Below are 27,675 nucleotides of genomic sequence, written 5' to 3'. Positions count from 1 at the left end.
TTTTTGATAAAGAACCTGCCAAATATCAATGTACTCAAACTTGTCAACTTTAAAAATTTACATACATATATATTCCATCAAACCTGTCAAATATCAATGTAAAATCCCCATACACATTTATAGATGCATCCTACCAAATATCAATGTAACCTGCCAACTTTAATGATCCACAAACACACACACACATATAGAACTTGCAAATTTGGTTTTTTTTTAGAAAGAACCTGTCAAATATCAATTTACTCAAACTTGCTAACTTTAAAAATCCACATACATACATACATACATACATACATACATACATACATACATATATATATATATATATATATATATATATGCAACCTGCCAAATATCAATGTACTCAACCTGCCAACTTATAAAATCCACATACATATATATACATGCAACTTGGCAAATATCAATGTACTCAACTTGCCAATTTTTAAAATCCACATACATATATATACATGCATACATGCAACCTGCCAAATTTTCAACAACTCAACTCAACAACTTAAAAAGTCCACATACATATATATATATATATATATATATATATATATATATATATATATATATATATATAGATGCAATCCACATACATAACTATCAATGTTGTTTTTAAAAGACTCGTACATATATCAAATTACAATAAAACTCCACATACATAACTCACACACTTAAGTTCCTACAACTCCGCTTGTAATTGCCATAAATGCTCAATGTGGTCTATTTGGAGTTGAGAATGAATTTCACGGTCTTGAATAAATTCATGGATTTCAATGAACTCTGTAAATTAATTTGTGTGCTCCCGTGACAGTTGTATAGTAGGATTGTCATCAATTTGCTCATAATCTAATTCCACCGCTTCATTTACATCTCGCTCATCCTCAATGATCATGTTATGAAGAATTATGCTTGCTTTCATGATGTCTTGGAGTGTTTCATTGTAGAAAAATCTTGCAGGTCCACGCATAATTGCGAATCTTGCTTGAAGCACTCCAAAAGCACGCTCTACATCCTTCCTATATGCCTCTTGGGCTTTTGCAAATAATTTTTTTTTCTTTCTCGTGGAGATGGAATTGTTTTAACAAATGTTGACCACTTCGGATATATGCCATCGGCAAGGTAGTATCCCATCGTATACTCATGGCCATTGATTGAGTAATTAACTGCAGGAGCACGTCCTTGTTCGAGCTCTGAAAATAGAGGAACCGTTCTAATACATTAATGTCATTATTTGACCCAGGTAACCCAAAGAATGCATGTCATATCCAAAGATCAAATGATGCCACTGCTTCCAAAACAATGGTTGGCTCACGAATGTGACCAGAGTACTGACCTTTCCATGCAGCCGGACAATTTTTCCATTTCTAATGCATGCAATCAATGCTCCCTAACATCCCTGGAAATCCACGTCTTTCCCCATTGGCTAAAATTCTAGCAATGTCTTTGTTGTTTGGGGACCTCAAGTATTTCTTGGAGAAAATATCAACCACCGCTTTAACAAATTTTTTCAGACTTTTTATTGCAGTGGATTCTCCAATCCGCACATACTCATCCATAAAATTAGCTGCAACTCCATACGCAAGCATCCTAAGTGCAGCTGTTATCTTTTGAAGAGAAGATAAACCGAGTCTTTGGGCACCATCTCTTTTTTGGATAAAATAAGGTTCATAAGTTTCTACCTTAGATTGAATACGAAGAAAAAGAGACCGACTCATCCGAAATCTTCTCCGAAATAAATTAGGAGGATATACTGGTGTGTCGGCAAAGTAGTCAAGATAAAGTCTTTTATGGCCTGCCAAATGATCACGTTCGATATACCGATGACGTTTACGTTGTAATGTTGAACCCTTAAGAACTCGCCTCATAATCTCATCCTCATCTGAGTCGTCAAAAAGCAATTTGTGAAAAAGAGAGCGACCCATAGAGACAACCTTGAAGACAACAGTGTTAGGAAATTATCAATATTATTGAACAGGAAAATAATCAATTAAGCATGAAATATGCCCGTGCATGCTTTCCCACTAGGAAGACTTTGTTTTTCTAAGTAGTTAAAGCCAAGCACATAACATGCTTTCCCACTTTATCAAGTGAGTACTTTCTATAAGAAGAACCTTACAAAATGACTTAAAAATTGTAATGAAAAAATGTATTTATCACATGCTCAAAGAGGCAGAGTCACTAAAATCAAGAAACCAAAAGACATGCTTAATTATTTAGGCACAAGTACCAAAATTGAAATATGCTACAAATACAAGAGACCTCTAAATACCCTTCTCTAAACCGGGCTCACTAAAACTATTTAAAACACACCCAGCAGCCAAATTCCCAACCCACTACTGTGTGTGAGCTAAGAAAGAGGTTGAAGGTGAATATGAATGTATCAAGACTGAAAACAACACACACACCCATGAGACTTTTATTACTATTTTTTTTTGGTATCTCCTCCTCCTCCTAAATCCTAATAGTGGGTCTCTCCAGAATTTTTCCTTTGTTGATTTTGAGGGCCATTTGGGTCCTTAAATGACCATTCACTCCACTACACTCTCTTGGGTACACGCCAAGAAATACTGTTATCTTAAATTTGAAGAACTGAAACACAATGAAAAAGAACCCAGAAATTTTTCCCATGATTAAAGACCAATTTTTTTTTTTTCTGATTAGTATGATGAAAGACCACTGTTACTTATTAAAAAAAATTATAAAAGACCAAGGTTACTTATCAAGGAAAGGTACAACACTAAGCTCAATTGCATCAAGAATAGCCTCAATATCATGCACTAGACCATAATTCACTTCCCATAGTTGCTGCCATCAGGTAACTTCAATTCAAGTTTTTGTATAGTGATCAGTATCTAGAGATTAATCTGAATGCTCTAAGCTGATTTGAGAAGCATTTAGCCAAAACCATTAATTTGTAGCTACATTGTCCGTGTTAAACTACACAAGAGTAACCATGATTTATAAGGAATTAGCAGATTTGACCTTTGAGGCCACTAAAGCAGTAATTGTATAAGCAGTAGGTACTGTGTTTGCATCACCCCATAACTTCCAACTTCCACAATTAATCCACCAATACTAACAGTAACAAAAAGGTTGATATGGGCAACAAACAAATGATCCTAGGTTGTAGAAACACCATTTATCTAGTACACATTTTCATTCATGAAATAGCATCTGTAGTTCCATCAAATACTTTATGACAAACATAATAGTCACAGAGTCAGCTAACATGATATATATATATCTTGTCCCACTAGTAACTCACATTTTCATTTTACTTTACCACCATTTTCCCTCCAACCAAAAGGGAACACAAGAAATAAATAGATAAATAAAATCAAGAACAAAAACCTTAACTGAAACACAATGAAAAAGAACCCAGAAAGTTTTTTTTCCAAGATAAAAGACCAATGTCTGTTGCAATTCTAAATAGAAATAAAAGAAGAGAACCTAACCTTTCCTCTTCTCCAGGCTCCTCTTCTTCCTTTTATCTTTCAACTCTCAACTCAAGGTTACAGTTAGAAGTCTTGTACAATGGAAATGGTGGTGTTGCACACTTGTATTGCACCCAGTGGCAGTGGCAGTGGCAGTAGTTTACTCTAATATAAAGCAACCAAACTAGCTTTCTAAATTAATGAATTGATAGCAATGCCATTAGCAATGTCATTAGAATTGATAGCAAAGGCAAATGACATAAAACATAGAAATACACAAATGTAGATGATATGATATCAAACATAGAAAATACATAAGTTTTTCATATAAGCAAAAATGATGTAATTACATAAGTGGCACAACCTACTACCAAATGATCAAGTTGGAACAATACATCATCTACATATTCCAAACCTATGCTTCAAATAAGCCACTACCAAAATAAGGTTACGGCAAGACATCATCTCCTTGGATCAAACCCAATTATTTACTGTAAATTATGTCTTGCAAGGATTTCATCCTTGAGATTTTCAAAATAAAGTCTTTCTTTTTCATTAACGCCACTTGTCTCCATGGTCATTACTCTTCCCTCCTCCCTAATAGTTTCAAGACGAAGCCTTTCCTTTTCAATATCAGCTCTTTGTGCATCCACTCGAACCCTATCCGCTTTGATGCGAAGAGCCTCTTTGTCTTTCTCATGTGATTCCTTTTCAATATCAACTCTTTGCGCATTCACTCGAACCCTATCCGATTTGATGCGAAGAGCCTCTTTCTCTTGTTCCTGTGATTCTTGAATATATTGCAATTTTTTCGCCAAATAATCCTCAAAACCCGTATCACCATCTGTCCTCTTTCGCTTAGCCTTTTTGGCTTTTCTACCAATTGGTCTCTCTAGCACCATTGTGTCATCATTATTACTACCAACTTGATCAATTGAACTTGGAGTTTGAGGGAGCCCTTTTGATTTTTTTCTTAAGCACAGTCCACTTTGGTTGGTTCTTCAACACAGCCCAACAATGTTCAAATGCAAAAGCTACTTTTTTGTTATGTGATGATTTCATATATAGAACCTTTGCATCTTCCAACTAAAATTTAAAAAATAATAATAATAATAATTAGTATCTTGAAACTATTCGGAAATTAATATAGTGACACCATTACAATATAATTTATACCTTCATTTGGTCAGTCACACCACTTGGATTTCAGGCTTCAATTTTAGCCAACAACCCAGCAAACTTACTTGTCTCCTTACTAATTGTTCCCCATCGACTTGTTACGGAGGAAATAGAACGTGTGGTTCCATAAGTATTGTTCTCGCAAAAGTATTGCCAAACTTTCTCCCAAAATGTGTCAGCCTTTTGGTCAGTACCTTGCACGGCATCCACGCTAGTGTTAAGCCATGCAAAGATGAGGAGGTTGTCCTCATCTACACTGAAGTTGCCAGCACGTTTTGGTGGATTAGAGGAGACAATTTCAACTTCCAGTACAGACTCTTGGATGGGCATTTTAGTATCTTGAGACCCACTTAAAAATGGTGCCACAAAATCGGAATCCCTTTGTAAGATATTAGCATATCGTGATATGTCTCCGTGATAAGTATCCATCCCTTTTAAATAGGGAACTTAAAACAGTTAGTGTAAAGCAACATCCTAAAACAGTTAGTGGTGCCACAACTCCTAATCAAAACAATATATGTTGACAGCTCCTAATCAATGTATTTCGACTATATATACTACAATAATTTTTTGTTACAGAATTACTAGCCCTACACAGCCAAATATTGAGAAGAAGGTAATAGCAGAGTTGGACCATAGTAATGCATCTTATAAGTTTAACTAAATGCAGAATACAGGTATATAAAAAATCTACATTTGTTTATCTTATGTTACCCACATTGTGTTAAACAACCAGAACTCAAACAAGGTACCAAGTAACGCATACAAATCTTAAGATCAAACAAACATCACCTTAACTCATGATTCATCAGAAAGTCACAAATATCAGCAAGCACCCAAACCTACAACTCTCCAGTAAATTCAACCAGTAAAGTTCACAATGGTGGTTTTGATTAATGCTGAGACTAAGCTTTTACTCACAGATAGAACTTTGAAATAATTTGATTAATGTTCTCAGTAAAAAGTTTGGTCCATATGCCTACTGCATTTTTTTTTGTGGGGGGGGGGGGGTGGTGGGAATTAGGAGGCTAAGGGTAGTAGTTTCTAGCAGAAACAAAAGACATTTGAATTAGTCCTGTCAAATGATATTAGCTCAGGAGTCATTTTAGTTGCATTCGGTGGGTCTTTTTTATCTGTGGTTGCTATTTATTGGAGGAAAACTCATGGTGTGGATAATAATGATATTGAACTTCAGAGTTCAGTCATTTTCAGTTAAAGATTTGGGTGGAAGCGGTTTTGTCCACTTTTGTCCAAGGGGAGATTGGTTCAATTATAGTGTCTTATTCTATCAAACCAATGTTTTAATTAAATTTTCAGTTGCAATGAGAAGAGCCTTATTCAGCGTTGGTTTTTTTGTTCTTATTCTTCTTTATCATGTGCTGACTCTCCTCCATTTTCTTTTTATAAATCTTTTAGAGTTGCAGGAAATTAATGTTGCCAAGAATTGGCCTTGCAAGAGTGGGTAGATACCAAATACCTTGCGCTTTGATCCTCTTACATCACAAACTAGTGGCCTTTTTGTAGCAAAATTCCTGAAGTTGGCCATTTAGTAAAGGTTGGTTCTAGTTCATGCACACTTGCGTGTTTTAATAGCTAAATAACTATAGCTATCATAAAATAGGTTGTGCCCAGTGCACAAACATAGTCTAGGGAAGGTGGTTGGTAGATAGTCTTACCCTCAATTTTGGAGAGACTAATTCCCGAATAACTTTAGTTGTCATGAATCAATTAATTGATCTCTTTTGACTTGCTTGTCAAGAATTTTTCTTCATTTTTTTTTTTTATAACCGAGACCTTCCCAAGATAGAATTTTTTTTTTAACTTGCTTGTCAATGACATTGAGACAGAATCATAAGTAACCAACACCAGAAACATGAACCGAACAAGACAAGCAAGACAACACCCTCAAACAAAATCTACTTGGAAAAAAAAGTTAGATAGAGAGTGAAACTTACTGGTAATTGAGGTTGAACCTGAGCAAACTTTCTAAAGATGCTAATCCCGTGACAAAGAGCGGAAGTTGAATCCCACCTCTGCAAACATCAACGAAAATTCTTTGATCAAAACCCAAACACAAACACAAGCTGAACCCCCTTTTTCTTGCAAAGAGAGAAGAAACACAAACACAAAAACTCGAATACATTGATCAAAACCCACCTAGTATATCGCTTTGATCTTGATTTTGATTCAGCACCAAGCTTGCAGAGAGAGAGAGAAAAGAAACACAAACACAAACACAAGCTGATTTTGATTTTGATTTTAATCTTAACCCAAACCCAAAAACCCTTGAGAATCTCGGTTTGAAGAGAAGAGAGAGTGATAGAGAGGGGATGAGAGAGAAGAGAGAGAGGATTGGTCTGAAAGAGCTTCAGCAATGGGTGAGGGTGAATAGGGAGATGGGTGAGGGTGAATCCGCAGCAATGGCGAGAGAGAGGGGATGAGAGAGAAGAGAAAGGCTTGATGTGAAAGAGCTGCGGAGATGGGTGAGGTGAATCGGCATGGCAAGAGAGAGGAGATGACAGAGAAGCAAAAGGCTTGGTGTGATGAAAGAGCTCAGCGATGGAGAGACAGAGATGAAGTGTAGCGATGGAGAGACAGAGATGAAGTGTAGCGATGGAGAGACAAAGATAAGAGACCATGGTGAGAGAGAAAGGACTGATATTTACAATAAAATATTAATATAACGTTTACCATTGAGCTACAGTGCGATTCTATGTTTAGAATCGCATTGTAGCTCCATGGTTTTTTTTTTTTGTGTAATTGTTCCAGAACCCAACATTCAATGGAGCTCTCTTTTGGGCCTCAATGGTATCCTACTTTGGAATTTGGCATTGAGAAGGGGTTTGGCCCATTCAATGCTGATGCTCTTACAGAAGATACTAAGTAGCATACTGGACAATGATCATGGGACACGTGGAAACTCTCAATGAAGGCCATAATTTGCTCCATCCTTCTTGTGCACTTGATTTATCGTTAAATTATTTATTTCTCTTAAAATCACTTCAATGTTTTGTTTATTTTTACACATGCCTTTCTTTTTTCCAAACATGATCACTTACAGGCTCTCAAACAAAAAGATCAATATTGTAATTAAGAACAGTGTTCTTGCATACTTGCATACCTGTGTAGGATGCTGCCCAGGACCATCCACAGCATTAATAATAGGAATGCCATGACAATTTACCTATTCTTTATGAGCATGAAAACTTTTAAGTACTTCTCATGTATTTACTAGTTTATTTGTTTGTTCTCATGAATTTTTGCAGATTATTGTGGATGTTGATAGGGATCCAAGGGCTGCTTATTTTAGACAAGCAAAGAATGGACTATATATATGGATGGCTCTTTTGAAGCTCTTACTTGTCGGGTGGTGAAATTGCCAGTTTCAAATTTATGAAAATTCATCAGATTCTATGAGGTTATGGGGGTGGAACCTTATGAAAATGGAGGTGAAAGTGCAATGGAGGAGAGAGAAACGTATAGTGGATTAGAAAGAGAGAGCAGAGAGAAAAATATACCCATTTTTGAGATTAGAGAGATGTTTGGAATGTTATAAATAAGGATAATAAATGAGATCCCTATTAGAATATCAGCATTAATGAGTATATTTTTTTGATCGTTGGATTTACTTAAATCCAATGGTTTAGAAAAGATGTAACTCTGATTCTATAAAAAAAAAAAAAAAAAAAGATGCAACTCTAAAGAGTTACATTAAGTGTAACTTGAATCAATCTCATATATATTACGTTATTCAAATTTTAGAAGAGAAATGGTAAAAATATTATAAATTTTAGTACATAAACATTTTTTAAATTGATGTAACAATGAATTTTATTTTGATAAATGGTGTAATAATGACTATGATTAATAGATGTCCACAACATATAATTAATGAAGAGTGATGCTACGGGGATTCAGATTTGGTGGTTGCATTAAGCAATTGCACACCTTTAATATGAGGGAGAAAAGTTAAAAATGTAAAAAAAGAAAAAAAAAAAAAAGGATGGTAAAAAGTTTTAAAAAAAAAAAAAATCTGATTCAATAGCTCAAATTGATTAACAATGAACTTCTTCCTTTCAATCTAAGTCCTACTTTGATGGACCATATCTTAATCCATCTGTTTTTTATAAATAGGATAATAATTCAACCTATAGCATTCGTTTTATGATAATTACTCTTTATTATTAGACCAAGATAGAAATTGGTTTTTGGTGTAGTTGGGATTCGAATCTTAAATCTCTTACTAAACAACAAGAGACTTAATCCATTATAAGGATCCTACAAATTTTTACTATATATGACTGTAGTGGTAAAGGGCCTATAAAAGGATATTGGGCCGTGGGTCATTTCCAAGGACATTAAGTCATCCGAGGACAGGTGGACATTAACACGGACGTACAAATTAGTAACTTGTGAAAGAGGTCTAGTTGTAAAGGAGTGAGAATGAAGTTTGAGGAGAAATACCTCCTCGACTGAGCAGAGTAGGGGTCAACAATCCAACCTTTCATCAAGGACGAGGCACCAGACATTAGTGTTGGTAGGGATAAGCATCAGATGGGGATAAGACAAAAGAACAATGAGAAATATTTGAGAGGCAAGCTGATACCACCGCATTGAATGCTCTGCAACTAACTCTCTGGCCGCATTAATGTGGAGGTAATACCTGAATTGTAACCTCTAGCCTTACAGCTGTCCATGAAGACTTCAGGAATATGCTGATGGGACAAGTATCAAAACCAGCAATCTGATCTACATGTGAAGGGTTGAGATGAAGTGGTGAAGGTGAATATAAAGAGGGAAATCCCCATTACAAGAGGAGGATCAGATAATCTAGAGAGAGAAAAATCATTCTACACTCAAGAACTGTATTTTCAGTGATTACTTTTCAACACCTTGGAGTTCAGTTTCTAGTCCACTCTCTATAAATTCGTTGTTTTGGTCTCTTTGGGCCTTAGTCCTTTTCTCTTTTGGGCTTTCCAAGTAAAACTTGCCCTTACAATTGGCGCCCACCGTGGGGGAAGCATCCACCCCAGCTTTATTCAAGGCTTTATTCCACACCTGGAGGCAGTAGCCTCTACAGACCTCGGTGAATTGGGCCCTAAGGGTCTCTTCGGTCTTGGCCATCCCAATATCGTATCACTCCTGCTTGGCCTTAACAGCAGCTCCTTCAACCTCCTCCAGCTTCTTCTTTAGAGCTGCAATTTGCTCTTTAGCTATGGAAAGCTGGTCTTTAGTTTGGTGTAGCTGTTGGTGCTAGCTCTCCGCCTGCCTTTTAGCCCCCTCTAGAGCCACCTCGACGCTTTTCCTGTCCCGGGTTGCCTCAATCAATTTGACATTGAGGTCTTTGATTCTTTGCTCGGCTAGGTTGAAGGCATCAACGGCGGCTATACGACGAGCCTCGTCATCATTCATTTGCTTGTGGGCATTATCTACCCATTCTTCAACGAGGTGCACTGCCTATACATCCTTTTACAAAAAAAATAATAATAATATAAAAAATAAAATAAGTTTAATTCTTTAGGGGAAGGATTTAAAATAATAATAAAATAAACAGAGAGGGGCTTACCAAAGCCAAATCCCTTTTCAGGGTTAGGAATAACTCATACTTCTTGAAAATCCTCAGGTCGACCATGTCCTGAGGCAACAGTAGTGGCTGCTCCAGGGCATCGACCACATATCCTGCATTTCCCTTTTGAAAATCCCTTATTGAGGAGTCTAAAGGAAAGGCGGCTTCGTTCAGGATCAGGAGAGGGTCCCAGGTTTGGACCTGGGAGCAACAGTCACGTCCTCTCTCTACAAGGGCTCCCTCACTCGAGGACCTTGTTTGTGCCCCCTTGGCTAGTTTGGCCCATTCTAGGGCTTAAACTCCTTGGAGGGGATAACACTACAACAAAATGTATTTTCAGTGACGAAAAATTCATCACTAAAAGTCCAGTTTTTCATCGCTAAGTACTTTTAGCAACGAAATGAGTTTTGTCGTTGAAACCCTGTCGCTAAAAGTCCTGGCGACGAAAAATTTCGTCACTAAAAGTCCGATTTTTTTTTTTAACTTTTAGCGACAAAACGTTTCATCGCTAAATTTTTTCCTCGCTAAAAATACTATGCAGTGGCGAAAATATTTTGTCACTAAAAACACTTTAGTTTATTAAATCATATTTAGTGACGAACAATTTCGTCACTAAAACTCTTTTCGGGTACATATAGTAACGAAAAAATTCGTCACTAAAACTTTTTTTAAGAAAATCCAGACACATATAGTGATGAAAATTTTCGTTCCTAAAACTATTTCTTACAAAATTCTGCTACATTTAGCGACAAAATATGTTGTTGCTAAAACTTTTTTTTTTTCATGGTTTTGATATTAACCTGTAAGCTATCATTACATTATTAAAACCTCACATTTGAATAACACATTTATTTCAACAATACATTTACAAAAAAAGATTCATACATTCCACAAGTAAAAATTAAAACAAGTATCCAATTCAAACTCCTTCCATACAATAATTGTTTGCAATACATACAATAACTCAAGATGTTTTATAACAATACAAAAAGTGTAGCACAATATAATTAGAACTAACGGAAGATGGCTTCATCACATCTAATTAACAAGTTTCATTCACATTTGTAAGAAATTAAACACACTCACAATATAAATTCAAACCACCTTATAACACCATGCAAGCCACCCGCTTGCTCTAACACAACAACTCATCACAAAACCAATCACAAGCATATAGTTTTTACAAGTATTAGAATCAAATAAAGTAATACTCATCACATCTAATCAACAAGGTCCATTCACATTTGCAAGAAATTAAAAACACTCCCAATATGAATTTAAACTACTTTATAACATCATGCAAGCCACCCGCTTGCTCCAACACAACAACCCACCACAAAACCAATCACAAACATCATAAGTATATAGTTTTATAGGTATTTGAACATATTTTACTTACTATGATCAAGCTAAGCGTACAAGTCTAATTTGTTGGCTAAGCTTTGGTCTTTGACTTTCACAGATCTAAGCTTCTTTCTATTCCCCCACAGCAACCTAAACAATCACTAACCTTGTCATCACATTCAACCAAAAACCATTAAATTTCTAATAATACTCAAACTAATAAATAAATAAAAACATAATTTTGTATCTATTAAACAGTGCATTAATCTTAAATTACAAATATATAGGATTAGGTCAATCACATAGTTGTGTAGAGAAGTGCTTCTATGAAGTAAACCAACAAGACTACATTGCCTCTTCCAGACTGAAATGGCTCAAACCCATGAATGAGACATACCCAAATGTTTTGTTTATTCTAATAGCCACCCACTATTCATAGAAACACACACATATACAGTTCCCATTACTTGCTACCAAAGCCACCAAATACTCCAACTACAACGTACAAAATGATTATCAATATGAGTATAGCATAAAAAGCACGGGCACAACAATGTTTAAGACTAAACCAAAAAATCCCAACTTCTAAAAATCCAATATAGTGATACAAAATTCTAAATATATTACACAAATTTTATTAAAAACATCTGCCGTACTCAATACATTTTTAAAAAAATATTAAATCTATATAATAAATTAGATGACTAAAGAAATTTTGATATAAAATACGAAAAAGGCTGATGAGAATTTTTTTAATGGAATCTTAAAGAATGACAAAGCTAGCAACATGAATTTTTTTTTAAAAAATTAAAATAAATAAAATAAAAAGCAACAGAGAAGTCAGGGGGCTTACTCGCAAGAGTCCGAATGGGTGCCAAAGCTCGGATCTAACCAAAGAGGCCGCCAAAATCGTCACGCCGTACCCAGAACCGTCGCGAGAATGGGTATGAGTTTCAAAGTCAACGGCGGTGACGACTTCAAAACCATCGCGAATGGGTTCATATTGGTGTTGGTTGCTGGAACCGTCATGAGAATGGGTGTGAGTTTCGAAGTAAACGGTGGTGACAACTTCAAAACCGTCGTGAATGGGTTCGTATCAGCTAGGTTTGTGGTTATCAGCGACACTTGGCTTTCTTCTTATCGACGAAGATTGTCTCTGATTAGCGTCGGTTGGTTTCTTTTGGGAGCGGCGTCGGTCGGGTTCTTTTGGCGTCGGTGTTATTAGGGAGTCAAACAAGGTAATGTTCATCAAAAAGAAATAAAACAAGTAATGGGTATTAATAGTGAAGTCTTTAGCAACGAATTGGTCCGTCGCTATTGCTTCCTCTTCATCGCAAAAGGTATTAGGCTTTTATTTTTTTAGCGACAAAGGTCAATCTCGTCACTAAAGAACCCAGATTTTGTAAAGATTTTTAGAGATGAATTGTGATTTCGTCACTAAAAACATGGAAGTGCAAAACTATTATTATTTTTAGTGATGACTATTTTCCATCGCTAATACTTCCTTATAGTGACGAAAGGATTTTCGTCACTAATACTATCTACAGCAGTACCTACAGTGACGAAATATTTCGCCACTAAAAATTTCAACTTTTAGCGATGAAATATTTCGTTGCTATAGATTAATTAAGCTAGCGCCAAAGTTTCCCTCCACCGGTGCCCATTTTTCATATCACAATAGCGACAAAATTTATTTTTCGTCGCTAAATGTTATAATTGTTTTTCATTATTAGTGATGAAATTCATATTTCGTCGCTAAGACAAAAAATATTTCCTCACTAATTTTCGTCGCTAAAAATACATTTTGTTGTAGTGTAATCTTCCCATCCTCCACCACATTCTTACCCTTCCCATCCCGCTTTCTCTTCTTGTCTGCGTGTTCAGGACTAGAGGTGTGAACGGGAAGAGGGGTGGGGGGCCGGGGTTGAGTGGTCACGTCGGGAATTGATCCTCCTACATAGGTCTCGAGGAGGGAAATCAGGCTTGGCTTGGGCTTCCTCTGTAGTACCATTGTGTCAAGAACGCTGGGAGATTCTTGGATGCTGCTCACTTGGGCTGGAGGGAGGTTGCCAAATTCATCAACTAAGGCTTCTAGAGAATGAGGTTGGTTAAAAACCTCAAAGTCGTCCTCGAAGTCTGACACTTCAACTATTCTTACTGCTTCCTCGGGGGATGGTTGGGAAGGAGTTGCTTCTTCCTCGGCAGTACGTTGAGAAGACAATTCCACTTGTAGAACACCTCCTGGGGCAGGGTCAGCAATAAAGCCTAGTACTACGATGTTTATTTGATGTAGGCGGGGGTCTTTTTCCTTTATCACGTACTTGGGCGCCTGGAAATTGGTCGAGATAGGGTCATAGCCTAGGATTAGGTGGGCCGCTCTTAGCTGTCCGTTAGTGTGGACGAAGATCTTGGATTGAAGTATTTTTGTCATGTTGAGCTCATTGACAAGGTTTAGGTTCGGAATTACAAAGTACTTATCTACAAATTTGCCAAAAATAAAGACATAGTTAGCAAACAGTACGAGTAAAATAAGAATAAGTTTGCAAGCAAAAATAGAAGAAGTGAACGCAGAAAATGTCAGTAAGAGAGGGGATATTGTTAAGGTAATAACCCTAGATCTAAACACCCCACCTAGTGTCCCATCTCATGTTAGGCAATGAAGTCCATCATGCCACTCTCCTGAAACGATTAAGGAATCTTTGTCCATACCTTTATTGGACTTAGGGAGACACGATATGAGTTTGATAGCGGGGACTCTAGTTTTTGGTAGTACTCTTGGCCTGTTAGTTTGTGACGATTGTAAACCCAATTAACATCGTAGTGGGAAAGGTTTACATTCATCCTTTCATTGAGGGAATCTACACTACCTAGAATCCTGAACATGTTAGGGGTGCACTGGGTAAGGGAAAGTCTATGGGTAATGAGGTAATCCCCAGTCACTCTACTCATGGAGATTCTCATCCCTCCCTCTATGAAGGCAATCATAGGGATTACCACTTCTCCCTCCTGCCTCAATGTGTGCCATTCCTACTAGCGACAATACCTAATAGAAACCCCAGGAGGAGTATGATAGCGAGCCTTAAAGCTCTCTATACCCTCGGGGGTGTCTACTAGATAAGCAAATCTACCCACTGAAAACATGGTTCAAGGTATTACAAAGACGAGGTAGAATTAGAAGGACTGAGGAGAAAAAGGTTTTGAACTTAAGGAAAGAGAGGCTAAGGGTAACTTACGAAGAAGAAGAAGAAGAGCTCCTCGGACTGGTTCTTGAAAGTTAGAGATGCAAAAAGTGGAGCAACCGAAATTTTTAAGTAACTTATATTAATGGGAAAGGTAAGTGGGACGGTTTCTGCCCAAATCCCCATAAAAATTTCCAACCGTAGGATTTCCATCACATTATAGAACGTGGGGAACATGGCGCCGTAAGAAATAAATGTAAACGCGTCTCAGATGTTAAAGCGTCAGAAGCATGCTTTTGGGTAGTTGAAAAGACACCTACACAGGACGAAATGATGTAAGGGCAAGGCAAAATAATTACTGGAATATGGAAATCCCCTTTTTTTCCTGAGGAGCAAAAGTGTGAAATTTCAAAGGGCTATTGTAGTAAAGGGCCCAAGAAAGGATATTGGGCCGTGTCCAAGGACATTAAGTCGTCTGAGGACAAGTGGACATTAACAAGGACGTACAAATTAGTAAGCTGTGGAAGAGGTTTGGTCATAAAGGAGTGAGAACGAAGTCCGAGGAGAAATACTTCATTGGCTAAGCAAAGTAGGGGTCAACGATCCGACCTTTCATCAAGGACGAGGCACCAGACATTCGTGTTGGTAGGGATAAGCATTAGATGGGGATAAGACCAAGGAATGATGAGAAATAGCTGAGAGGAACGCTGTTACTATCGCATTGAATGCTCTACAGCTAACTCTCTGGCCGCATTAATGTGGAGGTGATACCTGAACAGTAAGCTCCAGCCTTTCAACTGCCCATGAAGACTTCAAGAAGATGCTGATAAGACAAGTATCAAAACCAGTAATTTGGTCTACACATGGAGGGTTGAGATGAAGTGGTGAAGGTGAATATAAAGAGGGAAATCCCCATTACAAGAGGAGGATTAGATAATTTAGAAAGAGAAAAATCACTATACACTCAAGAACTGTAATTGTGCTTAATTTTGAGAGAAATATATAAGAACTATCATCCTTGGACTTTGCCGAGGAGGATTTTCTTTGTATAGAACTGCTTATTCTTGCTTTCAAATTTCATTTAGCTTACTGTAATTACTGTCCAACCCCTTGGAGTTCAATTTTTAGGCCACTCTCTATAAATTCGTTGTTTTAGGCTCTTTGAGCCTTAGTCCTTTTCTCTTTTGGGCTTTCCAAGTAAAACTTGCCCTTACAATGACTTACAAATTGATGTGGCATCAATAAATAAATAAATAAATAAGCAATTATAACATTCATTTATTCTGTTGTTGAAATTAATCAATTACATTTATTATCACATTATCGCATTAGTCTGTAAACCTTTTGTAATAAAATTTATATTAGTCAGTAGTTTTAACATTTTAAAAATATCACCGCGCACCCTTGGTGCAGTGGTCACTCCATAAGTATAAATGCTTGTGGGGTGTATGGGCAAGGGCCGAAGTTCAAGTCTCTAGGAAAGAGCTTCACACACATATACACTTAGATTAGGCTACAGTAGAAATTCTATACTGTATAAAAACAAAATTTTAAAAATAAATGTCATAATAACTTATTTGTGCATAATTGATGCCACATGGGTCTGTAAATATTATTTAGAAAAATTTGTAGTACAGTATCACTCTTATTGGATTGTTGAAGTATACTAATCATATTCATCATTTATTACCACATTAATTTATAAATATTTTGTAATAAAATTGCTAATATCTTTAATATTTTTCATGAAAATTTAGTGTGTTTGACATCAACTTAATTTTTTTTATTGAAATTATACTAAAATATATACTTATACTTTGAAAGAAGTAAGGTTTTAAAAAACTGTACATAAAAGTTAAAAATTAACTAAATAAGCAAATAGACACTAAGAGATTTGTTAATGGATGCACTTCTACCTTTTGTAATATTCCATACCTCATGTTACATGCTATTTTGGTTGTTAACCAACAAGCTAACCAACACATGTTCTGTTTGGTTGTTATATTCCACAACTAAACCAAAAAAAAAAAGTTCAAATAGCTCATTTTCTTGTTCCAGCTCATGGCCAAATGTACTATACTCCTAGCTCTGTGCCTCTGTGATACTGATGACCGATGGCTGCAACAACTCTTTGCCACATGCTGTTGAAAATTAGTAAAAATAAGAGATTCCTTATTCCTTAATCAGTGATAATGTATATAATAATAAGGAGTTGGCGTTAACTCCTACTCTTTGCCACATGCTGTTGAAAATTAGTAAAAATAAGAGATTCCTTATTCCTTAATCAGTGATAATGTATATAATAATAAGGAGTTGGCGTTAACTCCTGTTAGAATAAACCCAAAGGGGCCATATGGATATCGGTTAGTGGCATGTCAGGCTCCTCTTTTGGGGGTGAGCTTAGGTTCAAATCATCGACAGATCTGGGAAAATATCTCCTTAAAAAGTTGGATAAGAGTTGTTATACACATGCTTTAATACACTTTTTTTTTTTTAATGGAAATGATGAGTTGAAGAGACGACATTAAATTGTATGTAACAAACACCATCCTAAAAAAATATTATATGGTTTTAGTTAGCTCAATTGTAAAGTTTTTAATAGTTGAATAAAAAATCTGAGATTCGATTCTATCTACACAAAAAATTGATTGGTCTAATGATACAGAATTATCATCAGGAGCAGACACCATACATTGAAACTTTCTTATAAAAAAAAAAATAGTTTCTTTTTAAATAAGAGCCTTAGACTTAATATTTCTTTACTAAAACTATTTTAAGCTTTCCTAATATGTTCAAAAAATAAATAAAATAAATTCTATACAACATTAAAGTTATAAAATTGTATATTATCTTCTTTTTTTTTACATTTAAAATTGTATATTATCTGAACACTTCTAACCAATGTTTCAAATTTTATATGATATTGATGTTATCTATACTACTATTTCAGGGACTTTTTCTATTTGGGTTCCTCATTTTTTTGGTCAAAAAATGCAACTCCATCTCCCACTAAAATATTACCTAAAAAATATGGTTACTCTCCTGTTAATTTTCAAATTATTTTAGCTACTTATAAATTAGATTATCAAAATAAAAAGTATATATATAAAATAAAAACACAAGTGTTTTTTTTTTTTTGCTACAAAACAAACGTGTAGTATTTGTTCATTTTTTGAAGCTAACCTCATGAGACGCTGGTTGTATTAGTAGTTTTAAATGCATAATATTAATGAGAAAACGTGTAAATCTTAAATTGAAATGATTGAAAAATTATGACACTATAAAAAATAAAAAATAAAAACCTTATCGCATGCGCATGAATAAAAAATTATGACAGTATAAAAAAATTTTAAAAAAAAAGGCTCATTGCACGTGCAAACTGCATATGAGGAGGCTAGTTTTCTTAATTCTAGCCTCGTGTTTTTGGAATAAAAACGCGCATTTTGGACTCAATACGCTAGTTTCAACCCGTTTAGCTATGTGTGTTCTAAAGTTTGCAATTTTAAAACCTGCGATTTCAAATTGAAAGTATCTCCAGCAAATTTGAAAACCCCATTCTGAAGTGTTGCAAAATGCATTTTTTTTAAAGTACAATTTACCACAAACAGGGGCAGAGCTACGTTGTCCCTTGAGGGAGCCATGGCCCCCCAAAAATTTGATTTCTTCTACTGTTAGGCTATGAGTTTGATAGCAAAAAAATAAGTAAGAGGCTATGGCCCCCTAGAAAATAATGACCGGCCCCTCCAATTCTTTCTAGGATCTCTACTTAGTCCAATAGATAACCCAAGTCCTCAAATAAAATACTAGTTAGCTCTCCCAATTGTCCAAATGACTTGTTGTCAATCCAAATATCCAATAGACAATAATCTACACTCTCAAAATATCATCTTTTACCACTCATTTTCAAACAAAAATTTACTTTTTTTTTTTTCATCATTCTCAATCTCAAGAAGCCACCTACCGGATTCTCAAAGAAAATAGAAGTTATCACTGCTACTTTTTCTCCTAATACAAGCCCACACTGCCCCATGTTTCTTTCCTCTCCTTGTTGATTGCTCTAAACACATTAACAATGGTAGAAATCAAATAAACTCCTTTCATTTATAAAAAAAAAAATCCATATTTGCTTTCAGTTCCAGCTTCTTCTTGTGTCTTAGTATTTCAAGTTTGTTTGTTTCTTCAACATCATATGGGCATTTATAGATTTATGCCTTTTATATATATAATAATGGTCATTTAGTTTTATGAATATGCTTTGTTTATTAAGTTGTTCAATTTGTTGTATTGCTATATGATAATATATTATATCTCTTTCCATATCATCATTTTTTTTTAATTTGAAATTAGGAGCTGAATAATTCATTAAAAAATAAGAAAATTTTCAATATTATGGATAATGATGGGTAGATGGTGCTTAAAATAATAGTATGCAAATTTTTGTATATGTGTATGGTAAAATAGATTGCCTTTTGTAACTTGGCCCCCTCAAGTACGAATTCTTGGCTACGCCCCTGACCACAAATACCCCCATCATACTTGAACAAAGAACCCAAATAAATATTTCTCATTTCTTCCTCCATCGTACCTTCATTCCATTATGTTCCCATCCTTCTCTTACTCCCACCATAGCCTGCTAAATCCTCAATAAGTTGGAGCAGTCATATTCATCTTCTTTCTTTTCTTCAAGCCTCAAATTGAAAGTATCATGGACAACAAAAAGATGGGTATTTGATTGGTGAGGATAACTGTTACTGGAGGATAAGTACAGAAGTGGGAGTAGAATGAAATTGGTAAAGTGAAAGAGGTGCAGGTGATAGGGAACCTTCGTTAGGTGAAGTGCTTCACGCGGAGTGGTATCTTCGCCCTCCACGTGTAGTTTTTTTATTTATTTAATAAATGGAATACTTTAATTCTATATATAAGATTGAATTGAAAATTTTTGGTGTATATAGGTCTTTTTGGTAATTTGTAGCTGAAACAATAGTTAAAAATCACACTTTTTACAAATTTTGCCAAATATTCTAAAATTGCATTTTCAAAAACGCATGTTTTAAATCCGCTACTTTTTCAAAAACGCACTTTTACAAAAAAACTTATCCAAATGGAATTGAATATATAGGTATATATTCTTTAAGGTTTATTTTTGCAATAAACACTTTTTTTAGAAGAAGAAATAAACACCATTTAAAGATAGAAACAAGTTCTTGAGTTCTATGCTTGACTTTTTTTTTGATAATTTGATAATTACAATGAGGAAGGAGGTATTCGAACTATAGATATGTTCATTGCAAACACTATGAGATGCTAATTTAATTAAAAAACTCTAAACGTTTGAGACTTAACTTGGGTGTTCATAATATGTTACAAACCCATAAGTAGAACTCACCCTTGAAAACCAGCTTACAAGGGGAGAGTGACCAAGAGCTTATAAACGCATGGTTAAGCTTACACTTAACCAATGTGGGATATTAAGATCATAACATACCACCACGCTCCACAGCCAATGTCCACGACGGCTCACTTTAGCGACACTGACCCATTGGTAGCCCTCTCTTTTTGGTGGCTCCACTCAACTATCAGTAATTTTAATCTAGCCTTTAGGTCTCCCCTTCCGAGATCTAACCACAAAGCCGCAACTCATTTAACCCCATACTCAATGAGCTACACCAGATTAATCGGGGTGATGGTTGGCTCTAATACCAAATGTTACAAACCCATGGGTAGAACTCACTCTTGAAAACCGACTTGCAAGGGGAGGGTGTCCAAGAGTTATTAACGCATGGTTAAGCTTACACTTAACCAATGTGGGACACTAGGATCACATTATACCACCACCCTCCACAGCCAACGTCTACGACAGCTCAGCTCACTTTAGCGACACTGACCCATTGGTAGCCCTCTCTTTTTGGTGGCTCCATTCAACTATCAGTAATTTTAATCTAGCCTCTAGGTCGCCCTTTCGAGATCTGACCACAAAGCCGCAACTCATTTAACCCCATACTCAATAAGCTACACCAGATTAATCGAGGTGATGGTTGGCTCTGATACCAAATGTTACAAACTCCTGGGTAGAATTCACCCTTGAAAACTGGCTTGCAAGGGGAGGGTATCCAAGAGTTATTAACGCATGGTTAAGCTTACACTTAACCAATGTGGGACACTGAGATCATAACATAATATTATATATTTTATATATGTACATATTAAAATTATACTTATTTAGACGTGAGATCAGATTGTGTAAGTTTGCAATTAAGTTCATAATATTATTTGTAATTTATTGATAATATAAAATATCTTTTTTTGTAGTAAAAATTGTATATAACTTTTTACAATACAGGGTCTATGTTCATAATTGTAATGGCAAAAGGCAATAAATCAACTTTGTGGAAATAAATGAAGATTTTACTGTTTGCTATCACAATAAATTTGTTTAGAGATGGGAAGTCAAATCTGTTTATGATATCCAATTCACGAACTAAGAAGATTTACGTCATAGAATTGAATGAGAAATGATGCTTCTTCTATTAATTCACAATTTAAGAACTGATTAAGAAAAAACACAAGTGTTGGTTCTCACGTCTAGTCCGAGGTTAGGGTTACAGATGGATATATACTTTTGCTTTCTTTTTTCACTCTCCTCCCTCATCCGGATCTTCTTTTTGCTTTTATATCCAGCTACAACTTATTTGAATCTTACACTTGGAGGACTGAGATTGCATTCCTAGAACTCTTGTCTCATCCAAAACATACTAGCAAGTTTTACACTATAATCTTAACTATGCCACCTTTATTAATGATCATTTCCTCATTAATGCGGCCAGAGGAGTGATTGTCTTGTATTTAATGTGGAATGGATAGCTTCTATTCCCTTCTTTCTTCATCCTTCTTGTATTCCGTGCTAAATCTGCTTTCATTCCTTTTTGATGTTTTAATTTTATGCCCTTCACATAAATAGTGCTCGTCCCCGAGATTCAAGGTGCGTCCTCGGAAATAACCTTAACTGCCCATTTAAATTAGATTTGGGATCCTTGTCTCCCACAATAATTTTTATAAATATTGAACAAAAATATTTTTTTCTAATTAACCTAAATAATATAATTTTAACAACAATTTATTCAATAGATATTAGCATATATTTGTTTGTGGATACAAAATATTAGTTATGCTATTTTTTTTATACGGTGAAGAAAAAAGTTAATCAAGTAACTCGTAAATCAGCACGAGCATGTTTGATAAGAAAATTGATCAAGTTTGAACATATAATATGACTTTTAAATTAAATGAATGAATCTTGAACTTTTAGTTCTATTTTTGGATAGAGAAATATATCACGGGAGTCAATCCTATTCTAGTTGAAGAGATATAACCAAGGAAAATTTTAAAAGGTAAAATAGAAAAAATATAGAAGAAGAAGAAGAAGAAAATATGCTCTTTATTTTTCCCTCAAAAAGATTTAAAGCGATAGAAGTAAAAATAATGTGTTTGCTTTTTTAATTTTCTTAACAATATTTTAGCCCATTTTTAAAAATCCAAATTGGAAATGGTACTTATTTTCTTCCTTTATAAATTTGAATTCTTTTGTTTTTTAGATAGTATGAACCCAAAAGAGGGTTAATTAGTCATAAGTCTGCACTCCAGAACTTTCTTGTGAATGTGTAAAGCTACATTAGCTTTGCTATGATTTGTTCAATTTCTGCACTGTACAGTATAATAAAATATATTAACACAACAAATTAGCACAATATTTTCATAATTGTTGAGAAGTCCTTATAGGTCAAAATAAAATAAAATAATATCATCTTAGAACCAACCACAACTAAAAATAAAAGTATTGTGAAAAAAAAAGTGTTATATTCACAACATTTTTCACAACACTTTCATAATAAATCATAGATAGTAAATTATTATTGATTCTAATTTAAAATTAACAATAAAATTATTTTTTTGCCCATCAATAATAACCTGTAACAACCTACTAATTATAATTTGTTGTCAAAATGCCGTAGACATAGCATTTCTTTTGTGAAAATGTTAAGATATTTTGTTATTATCACAATATTTTCAAAACTGCTGAGCTGTCAATTATTTACAAGTCAAAATAAAATATACAAATTCATAAAGGTATTATGAAAATATCGTGCCATTTTGTTGTGTTTCTATAAAAAAAATTTTCATTTAATCAACTTTGTTGAGCTAAAATTCACTATTTCACATACAATTTTCTTGAATTGACTTTTTGTATTTTTTTTTTTCTTTATGCACCATTTTAAGTAAAACCACATAGTTTTACATACAAAAACCAAAAACTTAGAATAAAAACACTTTTCATCCTTCATGTTTGGGGTAGTTTACAATTTCTTTGTAAACTTTAAATTCAAGCAATTTTCCTCTTAATATTTGGAAAAGAGCAGATATGTCATATGTTATTCACTTAGTTAAACCCCAATAAAAGCTTATGTTTCTTAAAATATTTTATTGTGTAATGTCTAAAATACTCCTACTAAATTTTAACATCTCAAAAATTTTCTTCACGTATTTTGAATTCAAGATGGTAGTAATGCTTGGAAAGTTTGAATAATGATATAAATATTTTATTTGTTATCTAAAGAACATTGATTTTATAGGTTTAAATTTTTGAAACTTATAATTTATCTAATAGAAAATTCAATGATACATGTCTTTTGTTATCTTTTTCTTTTCTTAGCAAAATTCAGTTGCTTATTTTTGGAAGATGATGATATTCGTTATCATTCTTAGAAGATGAATGACTATTTTGCTTTTTGCAAATGACTATTTTGCTTTTAGCAAATAGGTACTAAAAAACTATTATAATAAAATAGATATTTATATGTTAAATAGCTACCTTAACTTTGTGTGTGATCAAAATTATTATACAAATGCGATTAACTTTTTATGATATAATTATCAAAATTCTTATAATTATTGTCTCTTTTGATAAATGTAAGTCTCTATGTACTTTAAAAATCAAATAATTTATATTTTTGTTTTGTGATATAAATAAAATTTAGAATTGGCCTTAGGAGGGATGGATCCAGAATTTTAACCTAGCAGAGACTGGAGTATAAAGAAAAAAAAAAGAAAAAAAAACTCCAAATAAGTGTCCATATAGTATTAAAAAATTATAAATTCACAAAATTATTTTTTCTAAAATCATTAAGATGCAATCATTAACCAACAAAGACAAAGACAAAGACAAAAACAAAAACAAAAACAATTTTTTTTTTAATACTAGGCTAACTATGAATTTTTTTTTTTTTTGGGTTGAAATTAGAGCATTCACAATGGTATTGCTAAAATTTTTAGCTTTTAGCACCTTAAAAAACTATTTTATCTATTTTACCACTTCACTTTACAATACAACCAATATCAAATGATCTATGTTTTATCACTTCATTTAAAATAATATAAACAACTAATTAAAATAATAGATGAAGAGAGAGAATTTGAGTTTTTTAATTGAAGGAAGCGATATAATCTTGATAATTTTTTTTTTTTTTAACAACTTGCTACAATCAACTAGTATTTATACCAGTTTACTATTGTTGTAAAAAATTTAGTTTTAATTTCTCCAATAACACCTGATTTTTTGGTTGTTTAGTGGTATTTTTTCTAAAATACAATCATCATTGAGAATGTTTTTATTATTTTTGTTAAGTTTTTGAGTTAAAAAGTTGTTGTTTGAGTGAGGCTAATTAAGGTTATTGAAGAGAATAGAGACCTAAGATTTTGTAAGGGGGCCAACTACAAAATTATATATATATATAACTAAAAAAAAACAATTGGACCCGAGGAGCCCTGGCTCCCACTTGGGTCCATCCCCGAACCTTAATCATTACTCTTGTTCTACAGTAAACACGAGCAAGGCACGTGCTGCCTAACTAACTAGTAATTCATAAAGTGATAAAAAAAAAAAAAAAAATTTAAAAAGTCGGGAAATATTACTGATCGAGATTGAAATTGACAAACAATTAAAGTACTGAAAAGCTTCCATAAAAATTGTTAAAAAAAATTTTAAGTACCAAAAATCAGTGGGCCATAGGGCTTACGGAGGTGACCCTCTTTATGTTGTAACATGCAACTCTTTACATTGCTTTTCCAGTAACTCCAAAGGTGAAAATGATATCATGTGCCAATTAAATACTGTAATTCCAAACAAGGTAAAAGTCTACACACGCTGTGTGTAACATATAGCCCCTTCTTGAGGACTAATGCGTAACGACAAAGGGGAATGGATTAGTGGTTATGCGAGGGCTGTTGGGCACACAATCAGTGTTGCAGCAGAGTTTTGGGCACTTAAAGATGTATCAGGTTATGCATTTCCCTTAATCTCCCTGTTGTGATCCTTGAGCTTGATGCCAAGCTTATTGTGGAATTAATGCAAAATGAAGATTGTAATCAAAATAGCATTGATACCTTAGTGAGTGACTGTAAGTCAGGTCTGAAAGAAATTCATTTGGTTCAAATTCAACATTGTTATCGCAAAACAAATAAATGTGCCGACGTGCTTGCTAGGAGGGGGGCCTTACTCTCACAGGATTTTGTTGTTTTCTTAGACCCCCAGCGGATGTTGCCTTTTTACTTAGTCTGGACTCTGCTAGGATGGTTTATGAGCGCTTTATAATTGTTGTTTAGTTTAATACATTTCCCTTTCTACCAAAAACATATAGCTCCTTCTTTTACACCGTGTATTTTACACACAGTATTTTTATTATAACGTTTTTTATGATAATATAGGAGCAAAAATACATGTTGAATCATCGTGTTAATAAAAAGTTACTTTTTTAATATATATACATATGAAAAATATATTTTGATGAGGAATGAAGAAAAAGTTACTCCAGACCGTCTATGGTCATCCACACCAGTAGCCGTTCAGAAGAAAGCACCAAGGCGAGGCTAACGCCCATGGTCGTCCATGGACGAAAACACACCCGCATCACTCGTCCTAGGAAAGCGTCCATCCCCGTCTTGAAGGGATTTTTCCACAAGAGAACCCCTCGACGAGACTTTTACACTTAGGAATTACTAAGTACATTTCACCACTCCGCAACATACGCATAACTTCCGGTGACCGTTGTATGAGAAAATATAACTCCTAAACGGTTGTGGAAGTTATCCTTGAACCCTCCAACCTTCTCAAATCTAGGAGAGGTTACAATTCCAATAACTGTTCCTAGGACACTATATAAACACCTATTCAGACTAGAAAAATGTATGTTTTTACTTCTCCCAAAAAGTTAGAACTCCAAAAATATAGAGAGAAAACTAACTTTGCCATCGAAGGGTTCTTGGCCGGCAACCCTGGTCACATTTGATCGCTTTTCTTTGTTTTTCAGGCCATCGAGAGAGCAAGTGGTCCTTTCAAGTCCGAAGTATCCAGCTTACTGATTTTCTTTGCATCATCAGTTGGCGCCGTCTGTGGGGAACTATTCATTGTTCTTTTCATTCGACTATCTATTTTTGTTGTCAACGATTAGCCTTTCTCAGACAAAAGGCTGAATGGTTCGAACAAGATCAAGGGCTACCAGCCCAGGCCACCAGCCCAGGCCACCAGGAGAGTAGGGATGCTTCTAGTAATCCCTTTCGCGATCGTAGGTCAGCGCTTGTCATGCAACCGCCTTCTATTCAACATATACAATCCATGGCTGCCGCTATGGCAGAATTGACCTGTCAGAATCAGGAGTTGAATAGGGAGATCAACCTTAGGAGGCAGCGCCAAGATGGGCACACGGAGGGACGAGCCCAGAGTCAGGAAGGTGGAGGAGAAAATGTCGAGTCTGAAAATCAGACAAGGGGTACCGCTTCAAGAAGAGTGCCACACTTGGAAAGAGAGATGGCCTAGATGAGAAAAGACATGGATGAGATGAGGGAGAACATGAGGCGAGCAACCCCAGTGAATGATATGGTTCACCGAACGGACTCCCCTTTCACAGCTTCCATCAACAGTTATCCCCTACCTCCGAAATTCAAAATGCCTTCCTTGGATTCGTATGATGGAAATCGTGACCCGTGTGACCACATTACTACTTTCAAGACGACCATGCACCTTCAAGGGGTCTCGGACGAGATTATGTGCAGAGCTTTCCCTACCACACTTAAGGGACCAGCGCGGGTGTGGTTTAGTAAAATACCCCCAAACTCAGTGGGATCATTCGAAAAGTTGAGTAAGTTGTTTGTCAATAACTTCATTGGAGGACAACGCCACAAGCGTTCCTCTTCTAGTTTGCTGACTATAGAGCAAGGGGAAAATGAGAGTTTGTGGTCCTTCATTACCCGATTTAATAGGGAAGCCTTGACAGTAGAAGAAATGGATGACAAGTTATTGTTGGCCGTCTTCCATAATGGGGTCAATTCTGACTTATTCATCCATAAGCTCTACGAGCAGGAACCACAGACTATGGCCGAACTCGTCCATTCGGCCCAGAATTTCATGAATGCTAAGGACACTATCATAGCCAAGAAGAGAAAGAGAGCAGAGCTCTCGGAAGCAGGCCACCAGTGTTACTCAGATCAGGGACTTCGTCCAAAGAAGGCTCGGGTAAACGAGAGAAAAGACAAGGATGGTAAGAAAGCAAGTTCCTCAGCGAGGAATCAGCAATACACGCCCCTGACTATGCCACTAGAGCAAGTTTTTATGCAAATCAAGGATGATCTGTCCTTGAAGTGGCCGGATAAGATGAAAGGAGATCCTAACAAGCGCAATAAGAGCAAGTACTACCACTTTCATAGAGACCACGGGCATGACACGGACAAGTGCTTTGATTTGAAACAGCAAATAAAGAATCTCATTAGACAAGAAAAGCTAAGGAACTTCCTTGGACGAGACCAGAGAGATGAGAAACTGAAAGCTAAGGTGGAAGAGTCATCACAACCCCCACTAGGAGAGATAAGAGTAATTATAGGAGGAAACTCGACAGTGCAGTCATCCAAGTCGAGG

At 35.2% G+C, this 27,675-nt stretch overlaps 1 pseudogene; it reads right to left on the bottom strand.

Annotated features, from left to right (window-relative positions):
* Positions 1–799: 799 nt before the first annotated feature.
* Positions 800–4,348, bottom strand: LOC142625432 (uncharacterized; annotated as a pseudogene).
* Between the last annotated feature and the right edge of the window lie 23,327 nt (positions 4,349–27,675).

Source organism: Castanea sativa, chromosome 2 (assembly GCF_040712315.1).
Source record: "Castanea sativa cultivar Marrone di Chiusa Pesio chromosome 2, ASM4071231v1".
Lineage (NCBI taxonomy): Eukaryota > Viridiplantae > Streptophyta > Magnoliopsida > Fagales > Fagaceae > Castanea > Castanea sativa.
This window is presented reverse-complemented; position numbering and strand designations above follow the sequence as displayed.